The sequence below is a fragment of the Heterocephalus glaber genome, unplaced genomic scaffold (assembly GCF_053883595.1).
Source record: "Heterocephalus glaber isolate CG9 unplaced genomic scaffold, H.glaber_assembly_v1.0 deba00001870, whole genome shotgun sequence".
NCBI lineage: Eukaryota > Metazoa > Chordata > Mammalia > Rodentia > Bathyergidae > Heterocephalus > Heterocephalus glaber.
The window spans coordinates 23455-33744 of NW_028258508.1; the positions used below are offsets into that span (position 1 = coordinate 23455).

The 10290-nt window shown below is 43.7% G+C and overlaps 1 long non-coding RNA gene across 4 annotated transcripts; it reads left to right on the forward strand.

Moving 5' to 3' along the window:
• The first annotated feature begins 813 nt into the window (after positions 1-813).
• LOC147820477 (uncharacterized) lies at positions 814-10233 on the forward strand. 4 transcript variants are annotated; one of them, XR_015448465.1, is made up of 4 exons: positions 815-1060; positions 2110-2353; positions 3706-3855; positions 4505-10233. It is a non-coding gene; the product is annotated as an uncharacterized LOC147820477 (long non-coding RNA). The 4 variants fall into 4 exon arrangements; XR_015448466.1 differs by having other exon boundaries at positions 5143-10233; XR_015448467.1 differs by having other exon boundaries at positions 814-1060; positions 2211-2353; positions 3706-10233.
• The last annotated feature ends 57 nt before the right edge of the window (positions 10234-10290 follow it).

Below are 10290 nucleotides of genomic sequence, written 5' to 3' on the forward strand. Positions count from 1 at the left end.
TGAATAAAAGGTGCTGCAAGCTAGGGGGCTTTTGTCTTTTGCTGCCCAGAGCAGCACTGATCAAACCCAAAGCTCAGCTTCTTCTTGGTCTCATTTGTCTACCTTTCCTGTAATTCGCCATGCGCTGCCATGGCTCACAGGAGACTAGGACTTACTGCAGAGGTTCTGGTAACGTCGCTTTCCCCTGTTCCCTACAGGCGAGGTTCAGGTACAGCTCTAATTCCCGTGGTCTTCTGAATACATTTTGGCAGGCTGTGGCACGGTGTGGGGTTTGCTTATTCCCCGATACACTTAGTTATCTACCCACAGTCAGCAAATAGTATCTGTTCATTGTCTCACAAGTGCAAGGTAACTGACGTGTCTGGGAAGCACATAGAAGCGCACAGGGCACCCAGCTGTCCTCAGAACTCGAGAGCAAGTGAAAAATTGAGCAAACGATTCCTGTAAAATCAGTGAGACGAGCAAGGATTGATTCATCATGTGATTTCTTTGTGCCTGGCCCTGTTCTAGGTAGTGGGCACGATGAACTATATGTGATTATGTTCTCAGTCTAAGCCTTTTTGGTTTTGTTTTTTGAGACAAGAGGTCTCACTACGTAGACCAGGCTGGCCTCGAACTCAGTGATCCCCCTGCCTCAGCCTCCCGAGTGTGGGATTACAGGCGTGCACCACCACGCCTGGCTCAGGCTGACTGCTCATTATCATAAAGAGTCGAACAGTAAACTCTTGAGGAAACTGATGGTAACAAAGACCTATTTATAAAACTGGGAGACATGAGCACGAGTGCCCTGCTGGCTACCTTTTTCTTTTTTCTTTGGTGGTTCTGGGGGTGGAACCCAGGCCTGGAGCATGCCAGGCGAGCACCCCGCACTCAGCTGCACCCTCACCCCTCCTGCCGGCTGTGTGCTGGAAGCCGGAGCGGGGAGAAGGCTTGCGGGCATCCGGGTGGAGGGGCGGTGCCCTTGGCCCGGCCCGTGAGTGCTCAGCTCCTGTGTAGCCCTAGGCGGCTGGAGTTTATTCCGAGAACAGGCGCTGCCTAGGAAGCGTGCAGCGGACCGCAGGTGAGGCAGCTGGGGACCATGTGGGCCCGGCCTGGGCGACTTGAGGCGGAGACTGGGCCGGTCCAGAGAAGTCCCTGGGCTGGGAGCAGAGGCTGGGCTCAGGAGCCCGCGTTTCTAGTCGGGCAGCTGGCAGACGCCCTGCTGTTTTCTGGAGTCAGAAGCTTTCGGGAGGGAGGCCCCGGGGTTGTGCTTCACGCGAATCCCAGACCCCACTGGCCGCTGCTGCGGGCCCCACGAAGAGGAGCAGAGTTCTCAGTTGTAAACACGAGAACTGCTCCTTAGAACAACGCACAGTTTTCTTCATTTCGCAGCAGGTTTCGGTGTATTTAGAAAAGAATGCCCGCTCAGCTGAACGTCCACTCGTTTCTTTGTCTGGTTCCAGTATGTTTTGATTGGCACAATCTGTCAGCGCGGCAGGGCAGTGCTGTACTCATAACGTGTTACAAGTTTCTCTTTATATACGTGTCTCTAATATATATTTTGAGAAATATTTTTCTCCATTAAGTTTATTGGTACATTTTAAGTGTACAGTACAGTTACATTCATCATTGGGAATTGTACCTTTACATAATGCATCTTGGTTCTTATTTTTCCCCATTCCCTGCCCTCCACCCTTCCCTATTTGCAAAGACTTTGTTTCCATTTTTTCCTTTTCTCATATTTTTCCTTTCCCCTCTTTCCTTTCCCCTACACCTTCCTCTTCCCCTACTCCTTTGGACCTTTTCTTCCTGTTTCACATTATCAATTATGCATTTTAATTCTTATTTACACTTTTAATTTTTGAGAAATATATTTTTGCAGTCATGTGATTAAAAATGACAGGGTATTAATATTTTTCTTTTCCCTGTTAGACGGTTTTACCCATTAAAACTGATACTCTCTAGGTACATAGTTTATATTTGCAAAAGTAATTTTTAACAAAAATGCTTCGCTGCACATTCCCTAGAATAGTTTCTCATGTACATTTTCTAATATATGTCTGTTGCAAGAACACATTGCTTAAAACTGATCATCTGCATTCAAAAGACAAAACGCCAAACCCCCTGCAGGTAGCCTGGGACATCGTGGGCCCCAACTCTGAAGAAGCCCTGTCACCGCTGAATGGGCGCATCGCCGACTCTGTGAGTGCCTGGTTCCTTCTATTTCGCAGAGGGAGAGGGCGGAGTGAGGACCCTCCTTCTGACCATCTGCCCTCATGGAGAGCCTGAGGTGGAGGAGACTTTCACAGTTAACCTGAAGCTTGTGAAAGGAGAAGCTAAACTGGACTCCAGAGCTAAAGCTGTTACATTAATAGTAAGTTTGACTTCATTTTTCTTACAAAATTTTGGGTTTATTCCATTTATCAGGAAATACTTTATTCCGTTATTTGAAACTGTACATGCTTATATTGAATTAAATATTATAAAATCATGGTAATTCCCCTGGGTCAAACCTTCCGATTTTTATGCTAGTTCATTACATTGCCTCATTAGTGGTAATATATTTTTAAAAATTCTAATGGAGTAACAAATACTTATTTTACAGTTTTTGAGATAATTTGGTGTTTGGAGAATATTTGAAAATTTTAGGGATGAGGTATTTGTTACATCATGTTAAATATTAGCTATCCTTGTCATAGTATATAAAAATTATTGACTAGCTATAACAGTCTGTTTGAACAAAAAATGGTGCATATTCATTTAGCTCAGTGCCTTGGTGTCTCAGCAGAGCCTGAATTACACATATTTCATATGAATCACTTGGCAGGAAGTGCTGGGAATCAAGGTGACTGAAAACAATGTATAGAGATGGCACATTTTTACCAGGTATTTTTTTTAAGTTTGAAAACCAGTCTTGTTTGGGATCTGCATCAGAGATTTTCAGAGGAGAACCAATGGGATGAGCACCCGTGCGCACACACACATGTGTTCATGTGCACACATGGACATGCAAGGAGAGAGAGAGTGTTCAAAGAATGAGTTCAGGTGGTTGTGGGGAGGGGCCTGTCCAGTCTGTGGGACAGGCTGTCAGGCAAGAGGCCCAGGAAAGAGCTGGACTGTGATGGGGTAGCTGGTGGGCTGGAAACTGGGGGTCCCGAGGTCGGTGGAGGCAGAATCCCTTCTGGAGGAAAGTGGTTTTGCTCCTAAACCCTTCAGCTGAGTGGGAGAGACCCACCCACATACCTGAGCATAATCTCTTCTGTTTAGAAACAGCTGACCATAAATGTTAGTGTCCAAATCATTCCACAGCATTGTCTGGACCAGCGTTTGACCAAACAAGTGGGCATTGTCTCTTTGCCTGTTTGATGCAAAAAATTAACTTTTTACCTCTGTCTACTTTGTGCCATAGCTGGTTAGCTAAAATGTCCTGCTTAAATATAGAAAATATAAGCTGATTAAAGCAAAATTCAAGCAGCAAAGTATTATCTTTTTTGGGTTCTACAAATTGTAGTTTTCTGTATAGTCATTTCCATTATCTCTGGTGAATAAGATCTTATTAATTTTAGACAACAGGCTGGTTAAATGTTTTTAAAAATCCAGTAGCTAAGTAGATAATATTCAAGTGTCGTTTCCGTTTTTCATTCCCTCAGCTTATCTGCAGCCTAATGTGCAGATGCTGCAGTTATTCAGGGTATCATTTGCTCTGTTCTCTACAATGTCCTTCAGATACGAAAGCGTGGTGGTCTGAGTGGAGTTGTTTCTTTTGCCTCTGAGTCCCCCTCTGTGAAGACCTATGTGGAGCCACTGGCCGCAGAAGGGCCTCTGCTCATCACTTTCTTTGTCAAAAGAGTCAAGGGCACTTTTGGAGAAATTACGGTATTATTTTTATTTGACTTTTCTGAGTACCGATTTTTCTCACAAATGTGGTTGGGAGAAACTGCGTGTTCCAACTTTCTTTATTTTTAACATATGTTATTTATACAGAGTGATGAGGTTTTGGTAAATTCATGCATGCATTTAACATATCTCAGTTTTTTCTACCCCATTACCTCTTTCTTTTCTCTTCTTCTGATCCCCTTCCTTGTCTCTAAAAGTGTACCTCCTACTTCCCTGTCATCTTTCTTTTAACTAATTAACTAATTAATGAATTAATTTGGTTTTTTACATAAAAGAAAATGTGATATTTAATGTTCTGAGGTTGGCTTATTTCACCTAACACGATGGTCTCTGCTTCCATCCATTTTCCCGCACGTGACATGATTTTGTTGTTCTTTGTGGCTGAATGATATTTTATTATGAGTATACACATTTTTTAATTAAAGTTTTGATACACTGATGTCACTTGAGTTTAAAATAGAGAAACTGAGAGGCTTCATTTAAGTACCTTTGCTCTCCACCCTTCTTGAAACCCTAGTTACTATCTCTTTAATTTAAATTTGATTACAATTATTTGAAAAGACCTTCCTTAAGCTGAGTCATGAAAGAGTAATTGTTTTGTATTGTTTTGTTTTGTTTTTGGTACCAGGGATCCAACTTGGGTCCTTGTGCTTGTGCAGCAGGCGATGAAACCACTGAGCTAAATCCCTGGCCCTGTTTTGTATTTTATTGTTTGCTGTAACATGAAACCTCTTCAACCTGAGTCTTTCAATGATTTTTTTTTAAATTGCTTATTCTTCATGGATTTATTTCCCAGCAGACACTCCCTTTTATCTATATTATGGAAAAGCTGTGATTATAATATCATCATGTTTAAAAGCACATGGTGACAGAAAAGAAGGGAGGTCATCCAATACAGCTGCTAGCACAGCATAGATCTAAATCATTTAGTCTATTTTTTCAAGACTTCTAGAGTAGAGACACAATAATTCTCTCCATTTGTAGATTGTTTGAAGAACAGATGAGTACACCCGATAATCCAATTGCCAATTCATCTGAAATTACTTTAAGGATTTCCTTAGAGTACAACAGTGTTTCCTAGGTTTGCTCTGGAAAGTAAAATTAGGGAAAGTAAAGGGTGAAAAGAGGACAGAGGAAGGGTCAGAAAGTAAACAGCCAGACTGAAAGAAGTCAGAGGGAATCAAGAAGAAATGTCAAAAGAATTGAAGTTCTCTTTCCTTTTCATTTTTTGATTTCTAAAGGAATTGATCTGGGTCTTTCCCCCAGGCATTCATTACTTGAACACAAAGTACAAACAGACTCAGGAATGATAAAGAGATGCATGGTCAACACTGAAAAAACAAGTCCAGTTATCAAAAAATAAAATGTGTTCACTCTTTTTTGTTTTTTTTGGTACCATGGATCGAACTTGGGACCTTGCGCTTGCGTGGCAGGCACCAGAACCACTGAGCTAAATGCCTAGCCCAAAGGATCTGGCAGTGTGTTCACTCTTAATATTTTTAATAGCAAGGAAAGCATGCAGTGGTCAAAATTCAATCTATACAGAGATACCTGAAAGGAAAAGGAAATATCTCCTGCCTTTCTTCCTGCCACATCTAGTCCTTTGCAGCCACTGTGTAACAGTCTTTGACTAACTGTCCAGAATGAAAATTTAAATGCAACTCCTGCATAGATAAAGGTGTGAGGGTTGGAAGAATAAAATTTAACCTTTTATTCCAAAAGGAAAACATCATATCTCCTATATGGTTATTAACTTTTTAAACTTTAAATTATGTTTGGAGATCTTTCTCTGTGCCTCCAGTCATGCAAACGCCATAGCTAAGGGACTTTGACTTTCTAAGCACAGTATCTGCAGGGCCTAGAACAAGGATCCTGTACATACACTTTTTTCCACAAAAATTTTTAGATAAGCAAATGAATAAATCAACAAATAAAGATTAACTCTTATTTTTTTGTTTTTGGTACTGTCGATCAAACTCAGGCCCTTGTGCTTGGGAGGGAGGCGGCAGCACCACTGAGCTACATCCCCAGCCCTAACTCATTCTTTTGATCCAAAGTATAATACCGCATTGTCTTGACATACCAGAACTATCTAGCTGGGTACTGATGAATATTTAGAATGTTTTTTTGGCTCTTATTTTAATAAACATTCCTGAATAATCTGTTAAATCTCCTACACACGTACATCTACACATGAATCCAAGGTAATTGCTTAGCAGTATAAAAGTTCAATCCATTTCTGACTTTGATAGGTATTATATTCCCAAATGACACCCCTAGCAGGTTGTATCAATTTATACCCTTTCCACAGCTTTTACTCTGGGGCAACTCAAAACCTAACCATTAGTGACAAAAACACATATTTCTATAATCTAAACAGTCTTTCAGCTACAGCTTTTTAATGGAAACTATATCAGATAAGATCTCAAAAAACTCAAAATCTTTTTGGCTTTGCTGAGCACTGGGGACATCCTTTTTCTCAAAGACAAAGTAGTTGTTCCTGCTGGCCAGCTTTTTGGAACTCAGCCAAATTTCACGGCTAACTGCTTCCTTTGTATATTTTAATAATAAAGTATAATTCTATTATGGCCTTTTGGTAAGAATTTTAATTACTGCACTTTTGTGAAATACAAATCATGATTTAAGAGCATGTGGACATCACTGAGAAAGTATGCATAAAGGATACAGGTAGCAGTTGTGTGCAAGTGCTGGAAACTTCATCACCCAGGCTCTCACAAGGATTCCACTGCCCATTGACATTAAAATAGAAAAGTAACCTATATGCAGAAAGAAGGTTGTATTCCCATTAACATTCATGAGGCTGGGCAGCTGAAGCCCTACACACCAAGTAGGGAATATATCCTTTGTCTACTGATGAGAAAATGTCCCAGTGATAAATGGTTACAGACAGGCGTGTCACAAGGCCAACAGCACACAGAACAGCTCCAATGAACTTCTTTTTTTAGTCTTCTGCAGCTTTTTTGTAGGATTGTGGAGCATGGTGCCTATCCCCTCAGATAAAAGACTAATCTTGTAATGCAGGATTCCTCATCTTCACGAGGCACTTCTCAGAAAGCCAAAGGCAGACCCTTTGAAAATAATTTAGAATAAAGTTTCGAAGGCTTCACGAGATACTCTGAAATGTTCTGCACTGGCATCCGGGCTATTTGTGCCTAAAATAGACATTGCAATAAGAGCATGGGCATACAAGGGCAATGCCTGTAATGCCAAGAGACACATTCTTAAAATGCTTTCTATTCATTTACAAACATGCAAACATTTGATCGCACTTATTTAGCAAATTTGTGTGGAAAAATAATATATGAAGATGTTTCCTATTTCGGAAATATCACGTAGACTCCCGCAATGACTACCAACGACTTTCTGTGAATTTTCAAATCAAAGTAAGTCCCGTTACGATTTGTTGACAACCTTGTCCCTTTGAGCCCGAGAAAGAGCTTCGGACACACACGTTCTCACTTCCACGGCCCGGCTCTAGGTGGCAAACTTCCCTCACCTATGATCACCAAGACCGAACCCCACTCCACAGTGTTCGCCCTGTCCCAGCGGTGGGCGCCTTCCCACAAGGGCAAAAGCATAGCACCTCCCTAAACCAGGCCTGTTGACGCTGCGCTTTGGGAGCGTTCCTCCCCAACCTAAAGAAAATTCTCAGGCAAAGCAAGAAATGCACAACAGCTGCCCCAAAGATCCTCCGGACCGCCCTCCCTGCAGGGCATTTGTTAGGGACAGCCTCGGCCAAGGCTGCAGCCAGCAGGCCGCCCAGGGTCCCGGGGTTGGCGGGTTGGCGATGGAACCTAAAGTCTCAAGGGGATGGAACCTAAAGCCTCACTGGCCCAGGGCCTCCCCTGGGGTTGAGGGCGGGACCGGGAGCGAGTGGGCGGGGTCTCGGTTCAGGCCCCGCCCCCGGGCCCCGCCCGCCCAGCTGGCCTCCAGGCGCCTGCGCGCCAGGCTGGGGCTGTGGTTGGCCTCCTCGATCCTGGCTCACCCTGGCGCCCCGCCCCCACCCTCCTCCCCCTTCCCGCCCACCACCGCCCACTTGACGCCATGACGCAAGGGAGGTTTGCAGACGTGGCGCACGGTCCGGAGGGCGGAGATGTAGGTGGCGGCCAGCCTGGACTACCGGGAGCTGAGCCTCGGTCATGAGCTCGCTGGGGTCTGTGGCGATGGCGGCGGGCCCGGTATCTGTGTCCTCGCTGCGTGTCCCCTGCTAACGGCCAGGTGAGGATGGCGGCCCAAGGTGCGGTGCGAGAGTCCGGGCGGGAGGAGTTGGAGCAGCTGCGGGTTCCCTCGAGGTGCAGCCGGGCGGTGGCGGGGCTCGGGCCGGTTCCGTGACACGGACCCCCCGGAGGAGAATGGCAGGACCTTTAGTGCTGGCCTGAGCTGCTTGTCGCACTGGGTGAGAGGAAACTGAGACTCAGAGGAGCGACGCCCTCCTACCTTCGGGATTCCCGGGACACCGCATTTCCGCCCCAACTTTGTACTGCGTCTGGTCCACCGTCCGAGTGTGACGCTGGGGTAGAAAAATCAGAGATGTAATTGTGGCTGGAGAAAGCAGGGAAAGAAAGAAGAAAGAACTAGGAGCGAGGAATGGAGAGGGATGCTTTTGAAAACAAAATTGGACCTGGCGGATCCGTGGTTCTGTCCAGGTGCCGACCCCGTTGGGCTCTGCTGTTCTTTGCTTCCTCGCCCCCTGAGCTGGGAAGATCAAAGGCAGACAGACACCCAGCAGCAGCCACCGCATATATGGTACTAAGGTTGTCTGGAAAACGGTTGCCAGGTACAGACCCAGCCTACGAGAGCTGTACCACTGCATCCGCCGATGGTGACTTTTTCTGGCCACTTGTGATCCGTTTAGCAAGCAGGCTTCTCCCAGATCTGTGAGGAGACTTTTGTCCCTTTTTCCAGTCCTTAGAATCAGAGAGGTAAAGAGGACTGAGCCAGATGCCTTGAATACTACTTTGTACTTTCTAATCCCAGAGTAGCTGCTCAGGTAATTACCTGCCTGGGCCAAAGTCTACCTGTTCACTTTGATTATAGACAACCAATTCTTGATTATTCAGATAGGAGTAGCCAGTTTGTGGTAATCTGCTACCTGCATTTCATTGAGAAGGAGAGTAGACAGAGTGAAACAGGTGAGGTTTTAAATATTAGCAACATATCATGGAGAGAGACATTAAAATCAATGTCTGAATGCCTACAGGGCATTGCTCAGTGAATTTCAATTAACTGTGCTAAGCTAGTTTTGAGGTTCTAAGAATAAATTATCAGAAAAAGTCTAAAGGAACAGCATAACTAGGTCAGTGTAGCGATGTATGAATTTCTGTATAATGAATGTCAGTTTTTTTCAGCATGGATGCCTTTTGAAAGTATGAAACATATTCTCCCTAGAAAAATGTACATGTACATGTATAAAATTTGCCTGTCATCTACAAAGCACCCTAGATCAGTGGCAGCAAACCATTTAGAGCTTTCAGGGATACAGACAGCCCGCTGCAGCACTTGTGCAAAGGTTGACCACCACTGGGCTAGATTAAAGGCGTTCATGGGGTAAAAATGATTTGGTCAAGTAAGTGGAAATAAAACTTATCCTTGAAGTAATAGCTGTAATCATGAATGGCTTTTGAGATGTGACATATGGATAGCTTTCTTGATCAGTGACTCAAGTTAGTATAGTAACTGTACTTCTTGGTAATAAATAATGTAGAACCTCTGGGAACAGTTGAAATAATCTAGTTAATACATAGCTATTAGTTACTGTATTAATAGAATCCCTTGAATTTTTAAAGTATTACAGTGCTGCAGAAGAGGAGGGTTAGAAAGTGGCTTTTAAGGAATTTGATTCAATTATATGAAATAGGTTGAAAACATAAGTGTGTGCCTACATAGAGAAAATAATTTGTTTTTGTCAAGTTAACAAATTCAGACTTTTGAGTTTTTTTCTGATTTGTTTTTTCTTTCCTTTTTCACATGGTACTCATCCCTACAATTCAAGACAGAGCTGAGTCCTCCTGTGGGGCATCATTTTGCTTCCTTGGCTTCCATAACACCTGTATGGTTTCTCCCTCCTCTGAACACACTTTCCATCCTTGCAGGCAGGTTTTAGTATCTTCACCAAGTTTTCAAGTTTTGAAATTCTTTAAATCTTGATCTTGGACGCTCTTTTCTTACTTCCTATCAAGATTTAGTGAGAGGTGTTTGCCTAGTGACTAGATAATCTCATCTGTACTTGGCTACAGTTTCACCTTTGTGCAGATTAGTCATGACACTGTTTTTAACCCAGACCTTTCCCCTGGACGTCACTGTATAGCTCCCCTGTCTAATGGACAGTGCTTTCTGCCATAGACTGGAAAGTGGATCCAAAGCCCATGGTGAGAATCCCTGTAGGGAGAGCTG